Here is a 27,757-nt window from a genome sequence, read left to right as displayed (position 1 = left end):
CCACACATTTAAATCCTACAGGGAAAAAAAAATAAACATTTTGACAATGAATAGCTACAGAAGACACAGACTGTCAGCTATCAAATGTTAATTTTTTTCTTATTTTTTAGTGCCTGCCTTCCAAAATAATGTTCTGTATTAATGTAGGCTTGTCCAATGTGGGTCAGTGATGCTCATTTTGCTTTAATTACATTTTCATGTACTCTACAGTACAAAGTTAATTCCTTCATATTCCCCATAGTATTGTAGAATTCTGTTTTCTAACAGAGGAAGAACAGTGGAAAAAGCACAGGCCAAGGAGACAAAGGTGTGTTCTAATCCCATCTTTTACACAGTCTTGTTTACATTATGTTGGTAAAGTCATTTAACCTCTCTCTGCCTCAGTTTGCCCTCCTGTAAATTTTTTTTTCAAATGTAGTTAAGGTAATTATTGTATGGCTTGATCAATCAATGCTTGCAAGCATATTGAAAACTCACATAAAAGGCACTTTATTTTTATTCACTTGAAAAGCCAAAAGACTCCACACCCATCAAATTATTTTTTTGAGGTTTTCCCCCACAGACACATTTCTTTTGTCATGTAGGTTTGAATGAAAGCAAAAGACTTGAAAGCACAACATGTATTTCACTGTTAGTTTTGGCAGAGTATATAAAACGCTCTACACTCATGAATGGGATCAACATTTCTGTAATTCTTGAAAATAAGTTCTCCCCCACTCCCCTGTATATTCATTGGTGGAGATAACTGAGAATTCATCTTCCTCTCTCAGCCTTACAATATCTATATCCTGATATAAGCACATGGGATTGTCAACACAGCACTGCTTATGCCCGTAAAAGGCAGATCATATAAAAGTGACCCATAGTGATGAAAAAAAAAAAACTTTCCCACATTGGTTTCCCTTTCAGAGCTTTCTCAAGGTTGGGTGGTATCTCCTCATAATCTCTTAAATGGAGACCCACAGGCTGTGTGTTCATGGTGGTTTTAGACTAATTTTTTTGTTTTACATTTATTTACTTATTCTAGTCTGATGGTAAAACCCAAGTGTATTAGTGAATTTTGTTTTAATCCCTGAGCTGACTGTATTAAAACCAGGTTACTTACTTGCTATAAAGGTTATTTTCAAACATATGTCAGGTGTGTTTTGAACTTCTCTACTTGTGCCTAACTCTGGTTAATTAACTACACCTACATTTTCTTCTCTTTGGGCAGATTTCCCAGAACTGAAGCAGCAAGAAAGAGACACAAGATATAGGATTTTGCTAATAGTATAATGCCTGTAGGTGTTAACAGATGTGACCGAGCCTGCTTTAGTAACTTTTTCATCATGTGGAACTTCTTGCAGAAAACTTGTCACTTTCTGAATTCTCCAGATGTGTCTTCTTAGTACATGTTTGACTGGCACCTATGTTATACTAAAACTAGAATTCTATCTTGTTGAGTTGGCAAAATGCCACTCTAACAGATAGCAATGAGTATCCTAGATAAGGAGTATGTACAACATTTCAAATACTACAAGCTGCATTTCCAGACAAGAATATTGAAACAGATGCATACAGCACTTCTGGACTGATTGTTATGGTAATATGTCATCATCTGGAATCTATATTGCAGCAAACATATGAAAATTCAGCTCTAATGATGGGCCAAACTGGAACCATCTTTCATCTGAACTCTTTAAAACTTAGGGGAGGGGAAGAAGAAAGTGATTCCAGCCCTGGGTGCTGACTTTCCCCTTCAATGTGACTCCAAGTCATATCCAGAACTGAAAAGGACATTTTTTTGTTCTAGTTCACACGTGGCTACAGAAATTACAACAGCACCTGTTCTCACAAGATTTTGCCTTTTTTGGACTGAAATATCATAACAGCTCAAAAAATGTTGGCACACTAGAATCTAACACAGAATTTTAGCTCAGATTTGGCCCAAGATTTGAACCCTAAACTCCAGCCCAGAATTAATCCAGATTCCCACCCACCTCCATTTGTGAATTAATTTTAGTTTTCAGCATGGGGTAGGAGAAAGTCGACTGTCAAGATTGGAGTGGCTTTCTAGAATATACAACGGTTGTTCTGCCCCCGCATGTCCCACCCACAATAATAGAAGGGAAATATATTTTCATTTCACATCAGCATTGATAAAGTGTTTTGCTGTTGCTGTGTTTTTGTGCATCTGTAAAATACTATATTTTCCAAGATGAACGTGCACACCAAGCACATGTTAATGTTGCATTGATACTGCATCAAAACACTAGAAAATGGTTGCAAACTATGAGGCTCCCCAGTCAGATTTCAAGAAACTATTTGTAGTGGAGAGGTTTGGATACCTATATATTTGGACAGGAGTGCCAACTTCTAACTCCATGGAAATCTTTAGGGAAGAGTGTTCCCAATTCTTCAGAGATAGGAACCTTACTGCAGGATGATTGCCCCTTCTTCACTCCTTTGCTGGCCATCCTACCCTCCCTCAAGTTATTTCAGAAGGGAATGTGTGACCAGCCCCCTTGCAGCAGCCATGGAAGTGAATCTGCAGCAGTTAATGGTGTTTCAAGAATGACTAACTCTCTCTTGGATTTCCTCTTGGAAATCTGTGAACTGAATGGTGGATGATGCATCAGAACAATTTCCTGTTGCTTCCTCACCAGGCCAAATCCTTTGAAGCTCCACCCTACAGAATCCAAGGAAGAGAAGCACATCCCCACATGCAGATACACAAGCAAAGTCAGTTGCACCTCAGAGGAGTCCCTTTGCATGCCTAATGATCCAGGCTTAAATGCAACAAATATACTGTAACAGGAAATAAATTCTTTCTTGCACTGTACAGGGAAACACCAACTACATTTGTTTATACAAAAATGCTAAGGTTGCACAAGCATTCATACTCACCATCATTGTATGGTATGACATATTCAAATACAAACCACCCATGCAATATACTGTAACTAACAATGATTTGTAATAGCAAAGTTGTCAATCACTCCTACAACATCTTTTTCATTTGTTGTACAATATTAAACCTTCCCCTCCTCCACTACTTACAGTGATAACTACGAGGCAGCATCCCACATTTTATTTCTTTGGACCAAGCTCTAAAAATAGCCCTTCTGTTGCTTTTGCAGAAAGACCTAAATTACAATGTCAGGTTTCACAATGTGCTTTGGAGAAATAAGCATCTACATTGATAAATTGCTCAAAAAAATTTTAATCGCAATTGTTAGTTTCCAAAATACAGAGCATTAAATTCTGCCACCCTAATGTGCTGAGTGTTGTATCTTACTTTGCAAGCAATCCCATCTCCCTCAACAGGACTGTTTATGGACTAAGGTTCTAATCAAAACCACAGTAGGTAAAACAAAACTAGGCATGAGCCTGAGCTGCAAGGTCTAGATTTTTATCCCATTTCAATGGTGTTTGCCATGGAGTTCTAGGCTTGGCCCATTTTCGTGATAGGACCAGTGGCAAAATTCAGATCTAGAGTGACCTCTTTTGATTCAGAATGTTCTTCTCTTCCACGTCTAAAATCAGGGATTTGGTTCAGATCTATATTTCACAAAACTTTGTTTAATGACTTTCTTTTATGACTATGAGAGGAAAAAAACCAAACAAGCAGAAGCTTGGTTGATCCACTAAGGTTTGGCTTGAATTTGAGAAGAATAGGATTGTCTGAAAACTCAGTATTTGGCTATACCTAGATTTTGTTCAGTATATTAATGTAACCACTACTCTGTGGGCTAAATCCTTACTATTGAGTATTACAACAGCACAATATTGAGAAAGGAGAAATTGTGACTGAAGAGACAACCACAAAATGTTACTTTTCCAAAGAGCAGAATAGAAACTGTCTATACAGAGCGCACAGATATTTTTCAAAAAAGTTTCCATCTTAAAGATTCACATTAATATATGGAGATATACCTATCTCATAGAGCTGGAAGGGACCCTGAAAGGTCATCAAGTCCAGCCCCCTACCTTCAGTAGCAGAACCAAGTACTGATTTTTGCCCCAGATCCCTAAGTGGCCTCCTCAAGGATTGAACTCACAACCCTAGGTTTAGCAGGCCAGTGATCAAACCACTGAGTAGTGATGAACTGCAGCTCTTCTGCTAGTGTAATTTTCAGAAGATTAAGCCAAAACAAACTCCATATTTCGTTATGACAGTGTTTACATTAGCATTCTGCAAACTACAGTTTAGTAACATGCAACAGCTTCATTTTTGAACACTAAAAGAGTTGAGAACAATTGTATATTTACTTTGCTGCATGTAAAATTGCACTGGGCAATGAAATTGATGAAATATTTTTCATGTTACTGACAATTAAATAAGACTACAAGAAACATTCTAGACAAAAGCTGAAGTTTGCTGAAGTAAGAGAGTCTGGTATCAGCATTTCTTATTTTACTGAACCTAATCTTCTAGAACTATTTATATTGGCACTTAATTACCAGGTGAAGCTAAAAGTGGTAGTTAGCTTTTGAATAAATTAAGTGAAGGTGAAAGAACCAAGAGCTTTTTAAATATCTTTAATACATGTTATTTAAATGTGTGGGGGACAAAGGAAAAAGGGGGTACATCAGACAAGCAATTCTGCTTGAGTAAGTGTTGGACATGGCTGAGGCAGTGGAGGTTGGGAATCTTTGCTAAGGCCAAAAAGGTGGGATGAGGTGTGAGTTTTTATCCAGAGTGGATCTGTTGACTGCTGATTGCGGGGGGAGGAAAAAGAAGCATGTTTTGATTAAGTTTGTGGGAAGAGTGGGACAGTTCTGTCCTGATTCAATTATAGTCAGATATTACCTATGATGCAAAATATTTTTGCACCCACTTTAAGTTGATATTTGAAGGTCATTTATAGAAACGAATAGTAGAATGAAAGCTGCTACAGAAAATGAAACATGAAAAAACATCTCATGTACATGCAGATTTTGACTGTACTCTGTATACCTTTTTTTTCCTACAGAAGCTCTCTCATAATTGAGTCATAGACCAAAACACATATCAATCCCCCCCCCCCTTTCCTTTTGTAGGATCATTTTAAAAATGCAGGAAATAAACTTCAAGTCTGGAGAAATGTTAAGATTTGAAAAACATGAATATGATCTATAACTTTGCGGTAAGCTGCTAACAAGATCATGATAACAAAATATGCAAAAGTGTCTGTCCCCTTCTCATTCTGGCAGCAGTGATATTCTTTGGTACATAAGTGGGGGTGACTGCATTCTGCACAAAATCGTATGTGCTATCAGTCAGAACTATCAGGTGATGTACTGAAGGGGAAAATCATTCAGTTTGTGCCTATTCTGGTTCTTGATAACTTATGAAGTTAGCTGTGAACTACCATTTGTCTTCAAATACTTTACGTTTCATGCCACCCTAACATGCAGGAAAAACTGTCAAAAATCCCTAAAGCCACCATGGTATAAAGTCCTTCAAATTCGTCCTCAAAAAACTCCCCTGTGCTATATGATACAGAAAACTGCCATTCGATAATAGCTAGGCAAATGTGACTTGTGATCATTATTCTAAGTGGCTAAACATTGCATGCACAGCTATCCTTTGTCACCTCATTATCTCCTACCCATTCCCCCGTCCACTTGTTTATCTTTTATACTATAAACCAGGGATGGGCAACTGGTGGCCAAAGGGCCTCATTCTCTGCTGGTTTGATCAAAATATCCCACACACCCGAGACATGGGGAATTTTTTTTTTTTTTTGGTTCCTTCGGGCCATGGATAGCTGAGATTTATGATAATTAAGGCACTTGAGTTTTAAAGGTGGCTAGATACACGAAAGTGTCTGCAAATGTTTTAAAGCATTCACAATTATTTTTTTCTGCAATATATCTTACATATACAAAATACATGACAGTGTGATGTTTTCATGATATTATATTAGGCCTTCCTTTACCACTCTTATAATAATGGAATTCCCAAATACTCTGAGATCTGTGCTGATACTTAATACATTCTACTTAGTGATGTCGTGTCAGTTGAATCTCCATATCAGTGATGAAGCAAGTACAATCTGTGACCTTCCACAAAATAAAAAATAAAGTAAAACTGAACAGGCTTAGAGTTGAAAAAAATAATTATGGATATAGGCTCCTCTCTTCCCGAACTGACAAATGACATGCATAGTTGCAAAGTTCACATCTAATCTCATTATAAAGACTGACAGCAAAATAGACTGAATTGGTTTAATTTGCTTGCTGCACACACATATAGATATATCTCCTGTTCTGTACTTTTAACAAACAACTGAAACTCTAATACAATGTTCAGCAGGAATGCGATACAATTTACCGTTGAATAATTTGCTAGGGCATTTCTTTATTTACAACTTGATACATTTGTTGTAGATTGTATTTTTGTTAACCTTGCAGAACAGAATCTAAAATGGTCTCTCTACAAAATAATGGTGTGAATCAGAACACTTCATCTTGAAGAACAGACAATAGACAAAACCTCTTTTGGAAATTCCAGTTTAGCACACAGTCAATGACCACAGATGCTCAGCCTCAGCTCACCCAACTCCTGGATTTTGAAGCAAATATGTACTTAGTAGACATTTAAAAAAAAGGGCAGGGGGAGCAGTGTACTTAAATCAATTGCACATGCTGCCACAGAGTTGGAGCTTAGATAATTCTAGTCCTCATTCACACTGAATACGTTCAGATGTAGAACATCTCATTATTAGTATGATCTTAGTACAGAAGCGGTGATCCTATCTCATTTACCTACTAATTCAGGGCCCAATTCTCAACCATCCCTCCCACTAAATAACACTAGTAGCCCTATAAAGGAAGGATATTCTTGTATAAAATGGTGATAATGCTACTTTCCTTTATCACATACAATGCTGCAATGCAAAGTCTCTTAAAAATTGAGGTGCTCAGACACTACAGTAATGGTGTGCTTAATGTATATCTTGAAAAAATGATTTCAGTGGGACTACTTGCATCATTCAGTGTTATGCAATGTGAGTGCAGGTTGCAGAGCAAGCCTCATATTTCTGTTCTTATTTAGCTGCTTTAATGCCTCTAACCTTCAAATCATCATCATCTACATTGGCTTCCATCCATTCCCGTATGCTCATGAGCTATGCACTGAATCATGTAATTTTATAAAAGTGTGTGTTCAGGTTATAACTATCAATGTTTTTTCACATAAAAAAAAAAACCAGCTATATTTGAACCTTCTAAAATTTTTCCTCAGTTATACTCCTACAATCCCACCATGGGCAGAAAATAGCTCAGTATTCCTTTTAATATGATGTCCAGCTGAAAAGGAGGAAACCATATTTGGACATCTGTCTGTTTGATGGTATACAAACAGTCTGACTCCTATCTCCTTCCCAAAAGATTTATTAAATACACTAACTTAGAAGCCAAAAGGGAACTGTAACGGGGTTGGCGCCTCCTACTGGTTGTTCCGGGAATTAACTCAGTCCAGTGGAGTGCCCCTCCTGGTGGTGTCCCGTCCATCATCTCGCCCTCGGTTGGCGTGTCTGAGCCCTCGTTGCTCACCAACTCGCGGCGTCCTCTTCGGGACCACTGCCCTCCGGCAGTGCCCTTCTGTCTTTCCACACCCCCTTCTGGCAGGGGCTTCAATCAGCAGTCTCCTTGTCCAGCCACCGTAGTCAACCACACACCCCAAAGTCTAATCCCTCCCATCAGGGATCTGACATGGTCTGTACTGGCTGCTCCCTACGGCCAATGGCTAGATGTACTGCAAGGGGGTAGGGGGGAACCCAGGCCCACCCTCTACTCTGGATCCCGACCCAGGGACCCTCTGGCGGCAGCCTCGCTGTCCTCCTACTCTCCCCTCATCTGTCCGCTTCCCTGGGCCGCTTCCCCTACGGGCTATTGCACCCGCTAGGCTCTTCCACTCAGGGTCTGCAGCCTGGCAGGCCTCAGGCTAGAGCTCCCCTCTGCTCCCTGAGCCTGGCCAGCACTGCGCTGTCTGCTGTGCTAGTCTCCCAGTTTGGAGATAGACCTTCCCCCCTCAAAGGCCTGGGACAGACTGACTGCTCTCTCCCTGAGCAGCCTTTTATAGGGCTGAGCCTAGCCCTGAATGGCTGTCTCCAATCTGGGCCCTGATTGGCTCCCAGTAAGCCCTTCTCTCATTGTCTGTGTGTCTGCGTAGGCCCACTGGCCTGCCACAGCCCATAATCTCAGGGAGTGGGGCAGCCGCCCCACTACACACCCTCCCCCTTAAGAACCCCTTCAGGGGGGATTCCCTAGCGCCCCTGTGCTCCCCGCAGCTAGGCCCTCAGGGAATCTCTTTCATAGCACAGGCCCTCCACTAACTGGAGCAACCTGCCTCCTTCTTCCATGGTCTGGGTCCCCATGGTAGACCTCCCTGGTCCTATGTGGGTTCCCACTTCCATTTGGGTTCCCACATAGACTCTCCTGGCCCCTATGTGGGTCCCCTCATTAAGGTGGGGCCTCTCTACCCCAGCCCCCTTCTCTCTGGGGGCCTCAGCCTGGACTACCACACCCTGTTGGCTAGCCCTAGACTGAGCCTCTTTCTCAGGCACTCCCCCTTTCTGCCTCAGGGGGCAATGCCTTTTTATGTGGCCCTTGGTGTGGCAGTGGAAGCACCCTTGGTGCCTTCCCCCTGCCACGGCCTTAGTCCTGCTTGTCTGGGCCCTAGCCCCTCCTTCTGGGCTGGCCCGGGCCTTGGGAGCCTTGTAGGGGCACTCCCTCTTTAGGTGTCCCTGCTCCCCACAGACCCAACAAGCCGGAGGCCCCCCTGTTACTCTCACAGGGGATGCCTTGTCTGGGTGAGGCTTCTCTGCCCTCTCCCAGTAGCGTGTGCTCCACAATCTCCGTGAAAGTAAGGGGGGGAACTTTATGGCGGGGTGGGAGGCTGAGGCAAATCGTCTGGCTGCTGATTACACGCAGCCAGACACCAGGGCGATTAGAAGAGCACACCAGGAAGCACTGTGCATCAGAGAAGCTTTGAAAACCAGTTTCATGACTGGCCAGGCTACAGTGTGAAATATCTGTTTGTTTCTCCTTCATGAAAACCCGCCCCCTTTATTGACTCATTCTCTGTAAGGAACCCACCCTCCCCCTTCCCCCAGCTTGCTTTCAAACCAAATAAAGTCACTATCGTTTAAAAATCATTTATTCTTTATTAATAGATTATAAAAAGAGGGAGGGAACCCGGGTGGGGTTTGGGAGGAGGATCGGTGGGAAGGAAAAGGCCACTAAAAATGGTTAAAAAAATGATAGCCTTTGCTTGGGCTGTCCACTGGGGTGGAATGGGAAGGTGTACGGAGCCTCCCCTCCGCGTTCTTACATGTCTGGGTGAGGAGGATATGGAACATGGGGAGGGGGGAGAGGGGTTATACAGGGGCTGTAGCAGCACTCTGTTTTCCTGCAGCCGTTCCTGAAGCTCCACCAGACGCCAGAGCATGTCTGTTTGCTCACGTAGCAGCCCCAGCGTTGCATCCTGCCTCCTCTGATCTTCCTGCCGCCACCTCTCATCTCGAGCGTCTCTCCTCTCCTCACGTTGGTCCCTCCTGTCCTCACGTTCACTGGCTTCTTTCCTATACTTTGAAACCGTGTCCTTCCACTCATTCAGATGAGCTCTGTCACTGTGAGTGGATTCCATGGTTTCTGCAAACATCTCGTCTCGTGTCTTCTTTTTCCGACGCCTTATCTGTGATAGCCTTCGGGACGGCGGAGGGAGGCTTGAAGAATTTGCAGCTGCTGGAGGGAGGGGGAAAAAAAAAAAAAGAGAGAATTAAAAAAAAAAAAAAAAAACATTTTGCAGAACAATGCTTATACTCTTTTACGGTGACCAACACTATTCACATTACATAGCACATGTGATTTCTGTGCAAGGTCGCATTTTGCCTCTTAATACTGAGTGCCTGTGGCTTTGCTGCTAGAGATCACAGATCCAGGCAACAGAATTCGGCTTGCATGCGGCCATGGTAAGCCACTGTCTTTCGGCTTCTGCGCCTTCCTTTCCCACATACCAAGCAAAGCCCGTTGAGTGCTGCAGTTTTCCTGTTAACATTCAGCAGCAGCAGAAAACAAACTAACCACCCCCGCCCATCCAATTCTCGGGATGATTGCTTTATCCCTCCCCCCACCGCATGGCTGGTAACAGGGAAGATCCCTGCTAGCCAAACGCGAAAAGCTCAGGGCCAATTTCCCCCCCTGCACTTGGCTAACTGCAGGGAAGGATTTCTTTTCAGCCACAGGCAAACTGCCCAGTAGGAACAGCCACCTCTGTCCCCTTAAGTAAGTTCCCGTATTTCAGCCAGGTTACCATGAGCGATATCACTCTCCTGAGGATTACACAGCAAGATAAAGAACGGATGTTGCTTGAATGCCAGCAAACACCGGGACCATACGCTGCCAGGCTTTGTCAGGCAATGATACCAGATTACTTGCTGCAGGCATGGCGTGGTCAAGTGTCCTACCATGGAGGATGGAATAAGGTTGAACTGCCCAGAAACCTTGTGGCAAGGCTTTTGGGGTACCTCCAGGAGAGCTTCATGGAGATGTCCCTGGAGGATTTCCGCTCCATCCCCAGACACGTTAACAGACTTTTCCAGTAGCTGTACTGGCCGCGAATGCATCCCAAGTCCTCAGGGCAAAGTAATCATTAAAAAACACTTGCTTTTAAAACAAGTTTTATATTTTAAAAGGTAAACTCACCTGACGTCCCTTCCATGGGGTCATGGTCTTGGATACTGGTTTGGAAGGGTTGGGAGGGTACTTCAGTCAGGCTGAGAAAAAGATCCTGGCTGTTGGGAAGAACGGAGTGCTGGGTGCTCTCTGCAAGCTCATCCTCCTTCTCCTCCTCTTCACCATCCGCAGAGTCCTCAGGTGTAGTTGATGAGACTATCCCCGACCCGGAATCCACGGTCACAGATGGGGTAGTGGTGGCGGCCCCCCCAAGAATTGCATGCAGCTCGGCGTAGAAGCGGCATGTCCGCGGCTCTGACCCGGAGCGACCGTTTGCCTGCCGCAGCCCATAATCTCAGGGAGTGGGGCAGCCGCCCCACTACAGGAACTTAAGTAGCAAAGATACTTTTTATCTGTACCTGTTATTTATACAAGTATATACTATCTCATAACTTCTCACTGTCAGCTCTCATCTCGTGTCAGCTTAAATCCTGTTTTACAGTTACATGATTATATATATGCTGCTTGCCTATAAAATACATCATATTTCCCTTTAACATTGCTCAGGAAAATGATATTCACAAGAGAACCTAGATACACAAAATATGTAGTTAAATCTGTTTTTTCCCTTAGGAAAAGCGGTAAAGATTATTTTAACACTCCGGTAAGTCTGTGTTCATTGGCCAACTTTTGTATCAATAGGTTGGGTCTTGGATCTTCCCATAAAGCATTATGAATTGACTTAGCAGTTTCTTAACGTACAAATTGTAAAGGTATTTCATAACTAGATCATTCTGAATGATGCAAAATAATTTCAATTCAAATTTTTAAGTACATTAGGTTTGGCCATGCTCATGTTTCTTCTACACTGTTCGTGAATATTCAAATGAGTAAATTTTGCTGACAGAGTTTTGATTTGCAGTGAAGTTATGTTAAAAGACATCCTTGGAAATCAGATTTTAAATGTGTATATGTGTGTATTCACGCTGAACACTCAACGCAGTCAGATAGCAGAATTACCATGTCACTTATCTGACTAAACACAGCTGAAATTTTGAGTATCGAATATGTAGGATCATGCCACAGAGTTTAAAGAATAAAGGTATTTCTCATATATATCTTTAAACAAATATATTAAAGGAAATTGTGATTTGCTCATGTTATTCTGTAACCAGAAAGATTAAATTTGTAAGCTATATTGTTTGATGCAAATTGTTTGCTCACAATGAGATTAATTTAGGTCACCTTCTCTGTCTCTAGTTCATGGGTCGGCAACCTTTCAGAAGTTGTGTGCCAAGTCTTCATTTATTCACTCGAATTTAAGATTTCATGTGTCAGTAATACATTTTAACGTTTTTAGATCTTTCTAAAAGTCTATAATATATAACTAAACTATTGTTGTATGCAAAGTAAATAAGTTTTTTTAAAATGTTTAAGAAACTTTATTTAAAATTAAATTAAAATGCAGAGCCCCCCGGACCGGTCGCCAGGACCCGGGCAACGCGAATGCCACTGAAAATCAGCTCATGTGCCGCCTTCGGCACGCATGCCATAGGTTGCCTACCCCTGCTCTAGTTTATAGAGTAATTTGTTAAATGAATTTATACTTATGTTTATATTACAGAATTATTTAAACTGACCAAAGCAAGGTCATAAAAGTTTAGACCGATGCTCACCTCTCATCTCTTAGAAAGTAGTTATTCTTTTCTTTCACAGCAGTATGAATGTTATACTCCATTTTAAATTTCCATTTTCTCAGTTTGCTTTTGTCCATCTGCAATTCACACTTAATTCACAGTTGGTTGTGCATTGTTAAAGAACTGTAAACTGGCCTTAAACTTTGAATTTTCCTGCTTTGGGCAGTTTGTGTTAAACCTTAACATTATTTAAAACCATTAGTTTTCCTTTATGAAATTTGTTACATTTAAATTGCAGTTTATTCCAATGGATGGCTTTGAGAACTATCTGGCAATGGAAATCTTCACTTTACATTAGGTACATTTTGATGTGCCTACTAATGTTGAAAGCATGTGACCTTTACCCAATAATTTGTATTTTTTAAAAACTGGATTTTTTTACTTGAAAAATCATGTTTCCAAAGTCATTTCATGGATCACTGACAAAAGAGATTGCAATGGCTCCTTGTAATCCTAAGAGTCTTAGGTATCAATCCAGCTTGTGTGCATGAGTGGAAAGTTACCTCACATGAAAATAGCCTTTAATTTTTAATAAAGTCCCATAAATGCCCTTAAAAAGGGCATGAAAAATATTTCCAAATGGGATCTCCAATAAGGTGAATATTTTCAAGGTTGAAACAAAAAAAACAAACAAAAAAACTTTCATGAGTATGCAATAGTATATAACAAATATCACCCAAATGATTTGAAGTACTAAAACAATACACTCCAATTTACAATGAGTCTGCTTGAATAAGTCATTCTAACATCTCAGTGTGGTATGAAGTCTTGAAGAAAATATCTCAGCACCATATGTTCTCAGAAGGATTCCATTATTCTCACAATTTAAAGAATAACCAATACAGCTTTATTTGTCTCCCATCTCAACACTAGATATGACAATGTCTCCAACAATATCCTCTCAGTACTGGTGATGGAGGCTCATGGTCAATAATGGCAATACTGCAATATGGATGTCATCATCCGGTTAACCCAAATGTGTGAATGAAATTAGTTCCTAGATGAAGAGCAGTTGGCTTAAGCTCAAATGCAGCAGGATTTCTATGGAGGAGGGAACACTAAGGAATTGCTAGAAACCATGACTTCACCTGCTATTGAAGGGATGCAGGATTTAGACACTAAAATAACCAACAGAATATGGGAAGCCAATCTTGGTCTTAGCCCATAGGAGATTTTTTTTTGGGGGAGAGGGGGCGGGGAGGGGAAAGAGTTGGAGAAAAAAAATCCTTCAACCTTTTTAAGTTCAAAGATCAAAATCTATTCCCTCCCCTCTCTGCTTTAAAATCCAGATTTTCTCAGTGACACTTATCTGGTGCTTTCATTACTGGAATAATGATGTTTTTTTTAATTGACAACTTTGGCACATATAAAAAGCTCTCCACAACTACAGACAATAGTAACAGAAAGCTCTCAACTTTCTCATAGCAATTTATAAAGATTTAATGACAATACAGAGAACCATTACATTAAAACAATTTCTATTGCAATCAGCCAAACTTCTCCTTTAAATCTCTCCCTTTTCTGAAAGCAGAGTTAAAAGTTTAGTTGGATATTTTCCACTGCAATAAGGACCATTAAAAAGAGAATAGTTCCCTAGTAACGGAAAGGAAGTCAGAGAACATTGTTGACCACTCATACAAATGACACCATGATCATCTTCATTGCACAATTATATTCTTTCAGTTGTGATACAATAAATGATTGATGGGCAAGTTCAAATAATGTGCTAAACACTAGCTGCATGTTTAACAACTTTTTTGTGTGTGGCTCATATAAAACTATGTGGGTGCAGTTGCTGACTAGGTAAACGCCAAATCTAAAACAGATATGTATATACCAAACAATTTCTGCAAGATCTGAGTGAATCCTTCCCTCAAACTAGTTCAATTTTGGATAAACAAACGGCACTGGGCTAAATTCTGATCTAATTTACATCGATCTAAATCCAGAGGAACTCAACGGAAGTCAAAGGAGATACTCCAGCTATACACTATGTAACAGATCAGAAACTGACTCAGGTTTTCCTCATGTAATACTCTGTTTCAGCATTAGCTCACTCATCCAGTGTGACTACATCCAAATATGTTCTATTTCTTTTCAGAACATGAATGTACCATGGTAGAAAATCAATCATTTATTTAATTTGGAACTGTTATAAAAAAAGATTAGCTATATTTTTTTTTCCTGAAATATTTAGAACTTCTTGAATATGGAGATATTATTCTTTATGCAGTAGAAATAAGATCTGAATCATATTGTATGAAAAAAAATCTTCTCGATCCTATAGCCCCAATGGCAGGATGACTCTACTAGAGCTGGTTTCCTTTAAAATGCTGTTTCAGATTTTTGAAGAAGACAGACCATTCTGTACTGGTGCCACATTTTTCCTTAGGTCTCTTGTGACATGTTTCTCAGCTGCCAGGCCCAAAAGAGTCACTGCATCCAAACCTCCTTCCTCTGCTCTCAAGCTTTCCCTTCTCCCTCATGTTCTCTCCAACTTCTGTTTTGCCTATATGCAGGTCTTCTCTTTTCCTTCAATTCACACTCCTCCTACTACTGTAAAGCTATGCCACAGGCCTAAAGCAGCATTTTCCAGTGTGAACCCTATTATTGCTACCATCGCCTTTCCAAGTGATGTCCTATGGAAACATCACTCACTGCTGCTACTTCACTGTGTCAAGTTCATCCCATTCACCTACATATTTCTACCTTTGTATGGCCACATTCAGCCCTGACATAAGTAGTTGAATTTGATCATATTCCTATCACCTTCAGTAGGAGTTGAACCCAAGCATACCAGGACTTGGCATTGTTATATACTGATTACCATTAACAGTACTGGAGGAAGTCACTTATTTAAATATATACGTTCAAGGCCTGCAAAAAAATAAAATTTGTATAACCACCTCAAAAGTTGGAACAGTCAGTTGTGCCTATAAATTTTAAAAGCATGAACTCTGGATGGGTTCAGGATTTCCAGAATGAAATTCACCCGTATTTTATTCATAAATATTCCTGCTTTCATCTTCCTTGCTACAGTTCTGTTCAGACTGCTGATCACGAGCTAACAAAGTGAAAAACGAGCTAGTTCTGATTAGAACTGCTATGGCTCTTTTTTTATCACCTTATTTTTTCCTGCATCCAAATTTCAATCTTTTTCTTTGAAATAAAATATGAAGCATAAAACTTTTCTTTTACTATTCCAATGTCATAGTAAGTCCAGAAACCATTTTATGGAAAAACAGACTTTTAAAAAAAGTTTTGAGAGTTCTCAGTTGCCCTATCACTAATTTACACAGCTTTTCTTAATATGCTGTTTCTATTAATGAGACCCTGAAACACTTTAGCAGAAACCAAAAGGGAAGAGAGCTTTACTCTATTAAAAAAAAAGCTCTTTGAGAAGGATTATTCTGAACATAAATCAATGGGTGATTCAGGGAATCTTCCTGCCTTCATTTGTCTGGCAGATTCTATTTTTTTTTCATTATTCTTGTTTTTTTCCCCCGTCCTCATTATTTCTGTCTGGGAAGGAGAAAAAAAAAAAAGAGCTTACAATGTAGCTAGAAAGTAGATCACAACCCAGGAAGTAAAAAGCAACAGAGGGTCCTGTGGCACCTTTGAGACTAACAGACGTATTGGGAGCATAAGCTTTCGTGGGTAAGAACCTCACTTCTTCAGATGCAAAGTCTCAAAGGTGCCACAGGACCCTCTGTTGCTTTTTACAGATTCAGACTAACACGGCTACCCCTCTGATACAGGAAGTAAAAGTTCAGGAACTGGGATAAAACTGGGATAAAACAGTTAAGGGGACACCGAGGGATAAATATTAGTTTTTCTTGCCTTTTTCTTTAATGTCTGTCTCCCAAAATTCAGTAAGAAAAGTATTCTTTTAAATTAACTATGATGGCTAACTGGTCCAACAAGAAGAAATTAAAGTAACAGCAAAAGTGACCTGATTTAGCATGACAAGTGGGTTCTTAATTACAAAAACTACTTTCAAAACCATTAGAATCTGCATCTACCATGAATTTTTCAGACTCTTTCTGAACTCTAAACACAGAAAGATCCAAGTCTTAAAGTTACCACAAGTCTTAAGCACTATACATTGAACAATGATCTTTGATGTTTCATCCAAGAAGAGGAAAGAGATGATTGTCCAGCAAGGGAAGCGTGGAATGACTCTCTCCCCCTTCTCTGAAAAATTTGTTCCACCACCAAAGCCTCCCCTTCCCCCCCCGCCCCCCCACATTTCCCCCTTCACCTCCCAGCTTTCAAAATCAGGTTGTTGTATCTGAGAGGATAATAAAAGGGTGTGGGTAGAAGGAGGATGGTGATAAAGAGGTGTCTGTATCCCAACACATTTGGAGCAGAGGCCTCCCTTAACATAATCATGCCATAAAGACATGGTTAATGGGATCATCACTATGGCAGATCTACCAAACATGGCCATTAAGAAACAGAAGTATACAAATAATATTTGTGGTAAATGCATATTTAAATGTTTAATGGATTTGATTTGATTTAGTCCTGCTCACGTATGTTCACTTTCCACAAACATTTTAGCAACTGAGATTTACTAGCACAAATATTAAAATTACACACATGAGTATTTGTGGCAAGCGAATATTAAGTTTGCACCAGGAGTACTTACTCAATGATGAAACTGAAACAGTACTACAATATATGACATTGCAGATAAATCAAAATCAACACTACTTGGATTTCACATATGTATTAGTAATCAAGCCATGGAATTAACTATATTTGAAGTGATATTTGTTCAGTAAATTTAAGTAATATATGTTATGGAAATCAATCTCAGTGAGCACATTGCATGTGCAGAAAGGATAAATTCATCACATTATTCACTTTTAATTATTCATTTATCTCTAATCAAGTTTGTTCTCACTCTATTTCAAAAGGTCATATCACAAAGAACATCGATGAATTTAAGCAAGTGAGAGTGACTTGAAGACTCCAGGATCAGAACAAAAACGATGTTTGGCAGAGCTATTTTATATTTGAGATTCAGTAAGTAATAGCACCTGAAATGTGAATCGGTGCTGGATCAAAGGTGGTATATGAAAAATTGTGCATGACAATTTCTGTGCTTCATGGATTTATTGAAATTTTGACAGAAGCTATATCAAAGTAAAGCTAAGTTATGAACTTTGATTTATAATCTGGCTGCACTTTGGTGGATATTAGGAGTAGCCACCAGGTGATTCCCAACATTGTAATGTTGGAATTTTTGCATTTTTGCATTTCTCTCCACTGTTACATTGTTACATTCTGCATATGCAGTGAGGTGATAAGTTTCCTCTTTTTCTCCACTCCATATTTACTATTACTAAAAACTCTGCTTCAGGGCTGGAGCCAACTTCCAATTTGCAGTCTGCTCATTAGTTAACACAACATTGACATTCAACTTTCAATGGCACAAGCACTGACAGGTACCACATCCCTGCGGTAGTCATTTGCTATATTTCAGCATGTTCCTCCTGCTCCCTTTTCTGTTTGCCTTTTACATATGAAAGGAAGTCACTTGGTTGCCATTCATTCTCACCTTCCTAGACTACTGGAAGGGGACAGGCTGTATGTGGAGTAACAGCCTCAAAAGATTCTGTTCTATCTAGAAATAATGTACCCATCAACTTTGAGTGGGTTCAAGATTTCCTGTACTAAGTTCATTTGTTAACTGTAATTATGACTTTGTTTGCCATAGCAAAATATGCAAAAGTTGTAAATTGATAGAAAAATGCAAAAAAAAAATTACATTCATTTGAGCAAAATATCCATTATGACTACAAACATTCCATGCAAAAAGCTTTAACAACTAATACTTTTAAACCATTTAAAAATCCAGGTCACACTCTCATATTCTACTTCCCAGCACATATTGTATATATAGCCAAATTTGTAAAAATTCAAGAAGTTACCAAAAATCATGATTTTTTTATGCAACACTCCCAAGTGTCATTTTTCTAGTGAAATATATGGTTATGACAGACCACCTTACCTCTTTCATGCAGCTTCTGCTGCTGTGTGTTGACTGCTGATGATCATCAGGAGGAAACAAAGTGAAAATTGGGTTATCACTAATGACAGTAGATTGATATAATTCCAGGACTCTCTTCTATTTATTTTTTTCATGAGCCTGTTTTTTAATAAGATATTAATGGTAAATGAGAAACAAGATCTAATATTTTTAAAATCAAAGTCAGACCTAACCAATAAACCATTACATAGAAAACAAACTTAAAATCTATAAAAGATTCTAAATTTAGAGTTTGGACTCCCCTTTCTTTTACATACGCTGCTAAATAAATATTAAATTTGTTAACATCTTGAAACATTGATGGAAATCAAAGGAGAGTCAACTTTAGTCTAGGATAGACATTTGCAAGAAGTATTCATCTGGAGACAGTGACAGGGATCATTTTAGAAAAACGTCTCTTTTCCTAAAAAGATTTTTTCCATTAATACCCGAGATCTTTAAAATAATCTCAATTTTTTTCTTATCATTTTTTTAAAAAAAGCTCTTTGTATGGGAAGAGTTTTTACAATGAAATTACTCTAAAGGAAGCAGTGGTGGTCCCTTCAAAGCCAACCCCAACTGTGACTCATTGGAGAATTTTCAGACCTGAATTCCAGAACGTAAAATCTAATGCTATATTTGGGACTTCTGTATTTCACAAACACATGACTTCATTTCTTATATAATGTAAAATTAGTACTTCTGCAACAGGTATGGCTTTTATTTTTATGTTTCTGAAATATCCCAGAATTAGAATAAAACTTTTGAATCTATAGTAATATTCAACTAAATAATGGAGGTAAAATGAAGCTGCTTTAAAAAAGAATGGGCCATGGCTTTACACAAAGGCATGTTCTACATCTCTTCAATGTTCTTTTTCTGGGCCACAATCATTTTTCTTTCTTTGCTGCTTGTGTTTGCCCCTGAAGAGATACGTTAAGAATAAATCAATAAGGTATCATCCATCCTGGTCCTGATTGACATTTGTTGCTCACAGCTTCAGGCTTTATGATCAGTAGAATAAAATGCTGCACTACTTATTGATTTTGTGATTTTTCTGCCAGATTAACTGAAATTGAGGAATGATAGGCAGTGGGTCAAAGATATATAAAAACAGTTTATATTTTTGCTCTTGAAAAATACTTCTGGATTAGCACACTTCTAGGAAGCAGTGGCTGACGAAAGGAGAATATTCCGAACCTATATTTCAAGTATTACATTTATTCTGCTAAAAAGCACTGTATAATCTGACCGACAGTATTTCCAAATTACAAGTTTCAGAGTAGCAGCCGTGTTAGTCTGTATCCGCAAAAAGAACAGGAGTACTTGTGGCACCTTAGAGACTAACAAATTGCCACAAGTACTACTGTTCTTTTTCCAAATTACAACAGCATGCACTATGAGTTGCTACTATTGTATAATCTAACATCAGCCAAAGCTAACTTTTTTTCCCAGTGTGCAATTTACACAGCTGCAAGGTTTCTCATATCTCCCCATCCTGGTACAGACTTTCAGAGAACACTTCCAGATGTGAAAGGATCATTCAGTCTCTAGGACAATTCAAATATTAACTTATCTGGTGAGACTGTTAACATTGGTGCTAATTTGTTCCAGCTGTGCTGTTAAGTGGGTACTCAAAAATATAGGCTGAGATTGCCTATGTGAAACACATTGGAAACAAAATAGCAGTCAGATGACAATGATTTCAGTTATTACTGACATGGTGAGACTTGAAACCAGTGTCCTAGGGATGTAAAGCACTTTATTCTTTTACCTAAGAGCCATCCACTATCCAAGTTTCAACACAGGTTAAGAATGGTGCATTTATAAGTGTGCAGTGTCATTGTAGTCGAGTTGACCCCAGAGTATGAGAGACAGGGTATTATTTTGCTGGACCAACTTCTGTTCTCTTTCCAACAGAGGTTGCTCCAATAAAAGATACTACCTTATCCATCTTTTCTCTCTCATGTTTAAGTATAATATCCCTAGCACATTGCAAGAAGACTCTTTCATCTGCTGTGACTTTTCATGAGCCAGATCTTTACTCAGCCCAAATTATCACTGAAGTCAATAAGAATTTGCCCTGGGTAAGGATTGAGTGAGACTTTCAAGAGTTGGTCCTATATATGAAAAAGAAAAAAAGAAAAACTGATGTTATAATGAAAGTTAAAATAAAATATTCAACCAACACAGTATAGTTTAGTATATTGATGGACTTTCCTGGTGATACTTGACTGCATGCTTGTAACATTCCAATAGAAGCAGGTGATAGGGCAGAGGTAATTGTAAGTATGTACCAGTTTTCCTTATGACTGCAAGTGCAAGCTAGCAGAAAAGCAACTGGAAAGATATTGTGTGATGGAATGCATCCCTCTATTCACACCCTGCACAGTATTGTAATAATCTTTGCACAAAATATACCATGTGAGGTGTCATTTGAAAACTAATAACTCACTAGTCAATAATATGATGAAATGTGTGTAGAAACATTATACATAGAGTTATAAACATAAGATGGAATTAGGTCTGAAATGTGTTTACCAAACATGTCTGGGTAACATGTTTCTCAAAGACAAAATGGTTTCAAACTTATAGGCAATCACCAAACAAGTGCTCATTTTTTAGAAAGCATGGAGGCGGAGGTGACAGAAAAACAGATCTGCATCTTAGCAAACAGCATGAAACCTCTTTCACCATGAGACCCCATAACTCCAACCACACAGTAGTAACGAACTGGGGGTTACCCTCAGGAAAATGCATTTAGAGGAGGACTGGACTATAAAAATGGGGGGCAAAAACACCACAACATATCTCTCCCTCTCTCTCTCTCTTTCACTTAAGACAAAAGAAGCAGCCATATGACTTTGGGAAAGATCCTGACCTGAAATTGGGTCAGTCCTGTTGCTGTGAGCATGTGGTGAGAATTTTATCTTGAACTAAGTCCTATTTGTTAAGTTTTAGCACTAGAAAGCATTTTATCTTTCTCTTGTGACCATTTTTTATTTTAATGCCTTATAGTTGTAGTCTTTGTAGTTAAATAAACTTGTTTTACTCTTTAAATCAAAACTAAACCAGTGTTGTGTTTAAATGGAGTTACCCACACAATTTAATTAAAGTAGCAAGCTGTTGTATACTGATCTTCCTAAAGGGGCAACTTACCTAAATTACTTGAAGTGTCCAGGAGAAGGCTGCACAGTGCAGAACATACATTTTGGGGGGGGGGGGGGGGGAATTTGGGACTGGGAGTGTGTTTGGGTCACCCTGCAAGTGGCAATCCAGGCTGGTAGAAACCAGAGTGTGACTGGAGCAGGCTGTAGCTATACACAGACTCTCAGTGTGACCTACATGTTGTTTGTGAGGGGCCCTGGTTGGGAGCTACCACAGCAAAGCATTGTGAGGCACCACAGGTTTCAAGGCAGGTGTTGACACAGACCCTCACTTTTGCACCCCAGAATGTCAGATTGGAAAGCTGCAAGATGGCTGCAATGGAAGAGGAAGAGTAATAAGTAAGCAGTGAGAAGTTCAAATCTAATTAAGTCCTAATTAGTCAGTATTGCATTATGTTAGTGATTGTTAAATAGTTTAATTCAAGTGAATCTGGACTTTTTTTAATCTTTATTTTTCCAGTTTCTTATTAATCTATTTCTTAAGATCTTAGTTTCCGACTGATGCTAGTTAAATGTAATTTCAGACATTCAAGCCTTAATTACAAGCTATTTCAGAGCGTTGGGGGAAATAAACATCACTGTGCTTCTTGTACGCTGTGCTGCTTTCCATCAAAACACTGTGGGGATTTAGGAAATTGCAACACTAAAGAGACTGATTGTAAACATGCTCCATCTCTGTCAGTGTTTGCCCTAGCACTCTGTACACTTGGTAGATCACTTTCACAGGTATATAGCACACTTGTTTGGTTGTGCTATTAACATAAAACTCTAGATTGTCTCAAACACAAATCTCAGGTTAAAAAAGCAAAATATAAAATTTGTTTATAGTTACACAAATTCATCTCCTTTGCAAAGTGAGTGTAAATAAATTACACATGAATAATTTGATTATTCCAGAGCTTTGAAATGCAGCAGGATACACAAATTTAAGAGATTTTCTGCATAGTTACTTTATCTTATTTGAGATGGCAATAAAATAAATGCTGAACAGAGAAAAAGGATTAATTTTATGCAGTATAATTCACCATTCTCATGGGTGATAAATTAATGATATCTTCTCTTTGTTATATCCAATTTAGATAGCAAGACTTGAATTTAGACTCTAAGTTGTTTAGGCAGGTACTGTCTTTCTATATCTTTAGTGAAGTGGCCAGCACATTTTTCGATGCTGTAATTTTGTAATTGCCGTTATAATAATGAAACATTTTAAAATGCATTGTGACTGAGGTAGAGTATAGTGATCAAAAGATCGATCACCTGAACCCAGAATTGATCTTATAGTTATCAAATATATGGGATCCCTCTGGGATGCAAGACTGATTTCAAAAATCTTAAATGGCACTTTTCAGTCCTAAACACTCTCCAGCTTCAACTTTCTTGCAAACTCACATCCCCTTAAAATCCATTTGCCATTTCCCCCGAAACCCATTCTATCCTTCCTATTTGTTTTACCCAAGCCATCCTCTCTTTTGTCTCCTGCTTTATAACATGAAAGGGACAAGCTGAAAGGGGAGCAAGGGGAATGGAACACCACTTATCCTCATGCAGGGAGAGAGAAACCAGTATCCCCTGGACCAACAGGAACCTTTCCTAAGCACGACCCTCCTTGCCAGGGAGAGAGGTACATTAACCAATTCCATGTACTGCCAGGATCTCTCATGACCACTTCCTGCCCTTGACCCTTTAAACTGGAAAATACAGTCCATGACATTGAGATTCCCATCCACACCAAGTGAGAGAGAGATGGAAGCTCTTGCACCATCCATACGTGATTTAATGCAAATAGTGATTACACTTTTTTGGCCACAAGAGGTTAGCCAGTGTGAGGTAGATATTACAACAAATGTTTTAAGTCATGAAAATATAAAAATTTATTCTCAATATCATATAGCAACATCCCAATATAAAAACCAAACCGCTCAAGCTACAGCACAGATGAATGAGTTTATGGTTATTTCTATTAATGAACCTCACTAATGCCTAGTATTAATTACACAAAATTAATAGATGTTGTAATAGAAATGGTCTCTCTAGTTGGAAAGGACTTTTTTCCCCTAAAAATCTTGTGCAAGCAACTTCTCAATATTTGTGACTCAGACTGCCTTGGTTAAACTCTCCATTTAGTATTTTAAAATGAAGTGAACCTCTTTCATTATTGCAAATAACCTAAACATGTATAAACTGGTACAGTTTATTTGAATGGAAAAAAAAAATCAATCAGTTTTATTTGTTGTATCCCTCTTGGAGACTAAGCACATCCGCAGCACCTAACATTTATGCACTAGTACAGCACAGTAAATTAACTCAATCACATTCTGATAACATTAACTTCATGACTCATGACTGCTCTTCCAGCTTTATTTACATGTAGAAATGCTCCTGCTGTTGAACACATGGTGCACAAAGTAAATAAACACACATGGTTATTGTCAGTGCATTTCTGAAAGCTACAGTATCAGAGAAAGTCATTTCTTTGTAGAAAGGAGCATATTTACAGGGAGGGTCAAATCAGACAGCCTTGTTATACTTGGTCAATATTCCACTGAATGGAAATAGAGTTATGAATGAAGAAGGATTATAGGCTTGGCCCATAGTTTGGATTTTCACTGAAATATTTAATCCCAGCATTGTCTTATTAAATCATAGGATTCCAGACTTATTTCATGAATGTGTCAAGCTAAAAGGCTTTTTGAGACTTCATTTTAGTTGTTTGAAATACGTATTTGGGGGCAGTGGCTGAGGAGAGTTGTTAAAACTAATGGCAGGTAGTAAACAGGGTGCATACTGGGTTTCAGAACTTTTGTCTTCAGTGTCGGAGCATAAAATTGTGGCCTCACTGAAGTCAACAGGAGTTTCACCACTGACTTCAATAGGGCCAAGATTTCATCCCAAGAGTCCCCCCATAGAAGCCTGAACAGGAGCCCAGTCCTGTGAAGTGTTGAACATTTAACTCTCATGCACATTAAAAGAAGTTGAGGGGACCACATAAGATTGGGTCCTGGGTGCTTGGCACTCATTAAATACAATCATGATCCAAACTCTGCTCCAAAGAGTATAGTATTATCTAAATTGACAAAAGGAGGGAAGGGAGAGATAGGAACAGACAGGCAAAGTAACTTGCCTAAGGTCACACAGCAGGTCAGTGGCAAAGCCACATATGAAACCCAAGTCACCCCATTGCCAGGCCATTGTCCTATGCTCTGGACCATGATGACTCTTGATACATACCAGCACTAGAGTCTTTATTCTTATATACCTGTTGTTTAAGTTTTCTTTGTTGCTTAGTTTTCCATGTGTAAGTTAGCTTTTTACAAAAGCCTCTGACTGCCAGATGCTGGAACTAGATGACTGATGATGGATCACTTGATTGCCATGTTCTGTTCATTCCTTTTGAAGTACCTGGCATTGGCCACTGTTGGAAGACAGGATACTGGGATAGATGGACCATTGGTCCGACCCAGTATGGCTGTCCTTATGTTCTAGAACCTTTGCAGAAATGTATGTACTTAAACTGAGTGAATTACTTTACAGATAACAGAGATGGTTAAGGTCTATAGAGGACATCTAGATTATGTCTCTAAAAGGGCAGAATTGTTCCCTATGATGCATGGACACAGAGTTCTAATTACCTGTTTTTGTATTGTTTGTTTCATTCAACTTTTGTTCAGGAAGCAATTTGGGGTTTTTATTTTACAAGAATCATTTTTCCTTTTATAATAAACCTTTAAGTCTTGTAAGTAGCTCATTGGGATTTTGCTACCTCAAGGCACTCAATAACTGACTCCACATCATTTATTATGGAATCTCAAGAGATGCATTAACTGGATCTACAAGCCATTCAAAAATCAATATAATGCATTCATAAATCATAACTAAATAGCATTAGTGTTATGAGGCTTTCCTGTAGCTTGAAATAAACATGGACTCAATTTCTTCAAGAAATCGACACTTGCATGCAAGACCTGGAAAATGTGGTGGGGTGCAGTGGCCTGGTATCAGAGATTATACTCTTGGGCTCAACTGATCATTAATTACAAGAAGTAGCTAAAAAAAGCTTACACTTCTAACAATCTATTTAAAGTAGAATGATTTCATTTTGGAGCAAATGGATTTCCAAATAATTATTATGAACCAGAGAGCTGTAGTGCTGGTATGTGCCATCATACTGCCTGAGCAGTATTAGGGGATATAGTCTGTTAAGCCTCAATACCATCTCTCACAAACCTGTGCTATTCAAAATCTATGTTTTCTCATCTCATCCTGCACACAGCTCTGTATGGGCAGACACTTGATCCCACATGGATACAGTTATAGAACTGGAGATTTAGTTCATTTTCTTCTTCTATCTCAAGTCACGTAATTCAGTGCAAACATATACTACTTTTAAATAGATTAAAGAATTTTTAGAAAAAGAAAACAAATACACATTGGAGCGGTCACAGGATTGCTGGACATAGTAAGTGACATAGGTCCAGATCTCCTGTGCCAGAGCAGGTGCTCCAATTTGGCTAATGAAGAGGGTGGGGCCACACCTGGGAGCTATAAAAGATCAAGGAACAACCTAGCGAGGAGAAGAAAATGAGGAAAGTCCTGGTGAGAGTCAGTTGGCAGACTGGAGAAAGTTTCTTGGGAAAACTGCAGAGAGCAGGTGCTTCCTGAGAAGAGGGAGAATTGGAATTGGAGACTATGTTTGGGACTTTTTTTTTATCAGGTTTTATAATGAAACCAGCCCCAAGAATGGTATTTTTGAATCAAGCGTGCCTGGAATTATTGGCTTTCTAAGAAGGGAAACTGAGGCAGGGAGTATGTGCAGTGCTACACTAACTCAGCAGGGAGCCCTATAGGGCAGGCACGCCCTATGACAGGAGCAAAAGGGAAAAACAAACTGATTTTTTAATCAATAAAACAATTATTAAAACCAGGAAGCAATGTGTACATAATCATACAATTGTGTACATCTCATCTTCCTCTTACAACCTCAGACAAGGGTTGGGAAAGTTTCCAAGTAATTTTTGTAATATTTTAACTATATCAATTTAGAAACAGATACTTAAAGCTGTAAAAAACCCTTCTATGGATACAGTTATATTGGTACAAATGTGCTTATGCCACAGTAGCTTATTCTGGCACCTTTGTGATAACGACATGCACACTATGGGCTGTATTACTTTAATTATACTGATTTCTCAATCAGTATAGTCAAAGCATTACAGAAATTGAATGTAGATCAGTCAGTCAGGTGGCAGTTAGACTCCAGATTCCTTTTGTAAATCTAGCCCTTACTACCATGATTTAACCCATTCACTCCCATTTTCTATATGCTTGGGAGTAAGCATCTGTAGGATCATGGCCATATATTGTAATCTCTTTGGGGCTTTGTCCACCCAGTGTAATCAACATCTATGGCTAGCGGTGTATAATTATAATGAAAGCAAAGGTAACTGGCATGGTAGCATTAAAACTTGTGACTTGGCAAGGGTAACCCCAATCCTGCAACTGGATCCATGTGGCCAAAAGAGCATTAATGTAGTATGGTGTAGAGGAATGATCAGATGATTGGTAATCATGAACTCCTGAGTTCTAATTTGAGCTCTGTCCCTGATTTGCTATGTGGCCTTGAGCAAATCACTTCACCTGTGCCATCATTTCCCCATTAGTAAAATGGAGGTACTATTGCCTTCTCACAGAGTGTTGCGGCTGTTAATGTTTGTAAAGTGTTTTAAGAGCCTCACATAGCAGGTGCTATAAAATGGCATGGCAAACAAGAAGATAACCTTACAGATGTGTAGGACAGGTTAGTGCTGGTGCCAAAGCATATTGCAAGAGAAGGCGAAAATGTGGATGTCATATTGGAAAGGCCTGAAGGACGTGAATTGGAAGGGATTGTTCTAGGTGAACAGCTGCTGAGGTAGCCGTCCCAATCCAAACAGAACAAAATATAAATCCAGGCCAGTAAAGAGGACACATGTTACTAACTACAATGAATATCATAAGGGATCTTTCACCAGTGTATGCTAATAATTTACCACCTAGCTACTAGATAGAACTGCTAAGTTAAATATAACACATCAGTGTCACACAAGGTATTTCTCATGCATCATGGGGGCCCAGATCATTCCCACCTCTGAAAAAAAATCCAAAGGAGGGTCTCTGTGGAAGAAATCTCTGGGGGATTCCCTTGTGAAGATCTCTACCCATATTGTCCTATCAAG

The sequence above is a fragment of the Trachemys scripta genome, chromosome 5 (assembly GCF_013100865.1).
Source record: "Trachemys scripta elegans isolate TJP31775 chromosome 5, CAS_Tse_1.0, whole genome shotgun sequence".
NCBI classification, from domain to species: Eukaryota; Metazoa; Chordata; order Testudines; family Emydidae; genus Trachemys; species Trachemys scripta.
Note: the sequence above shows the minus strand (reverse complement) of the source record.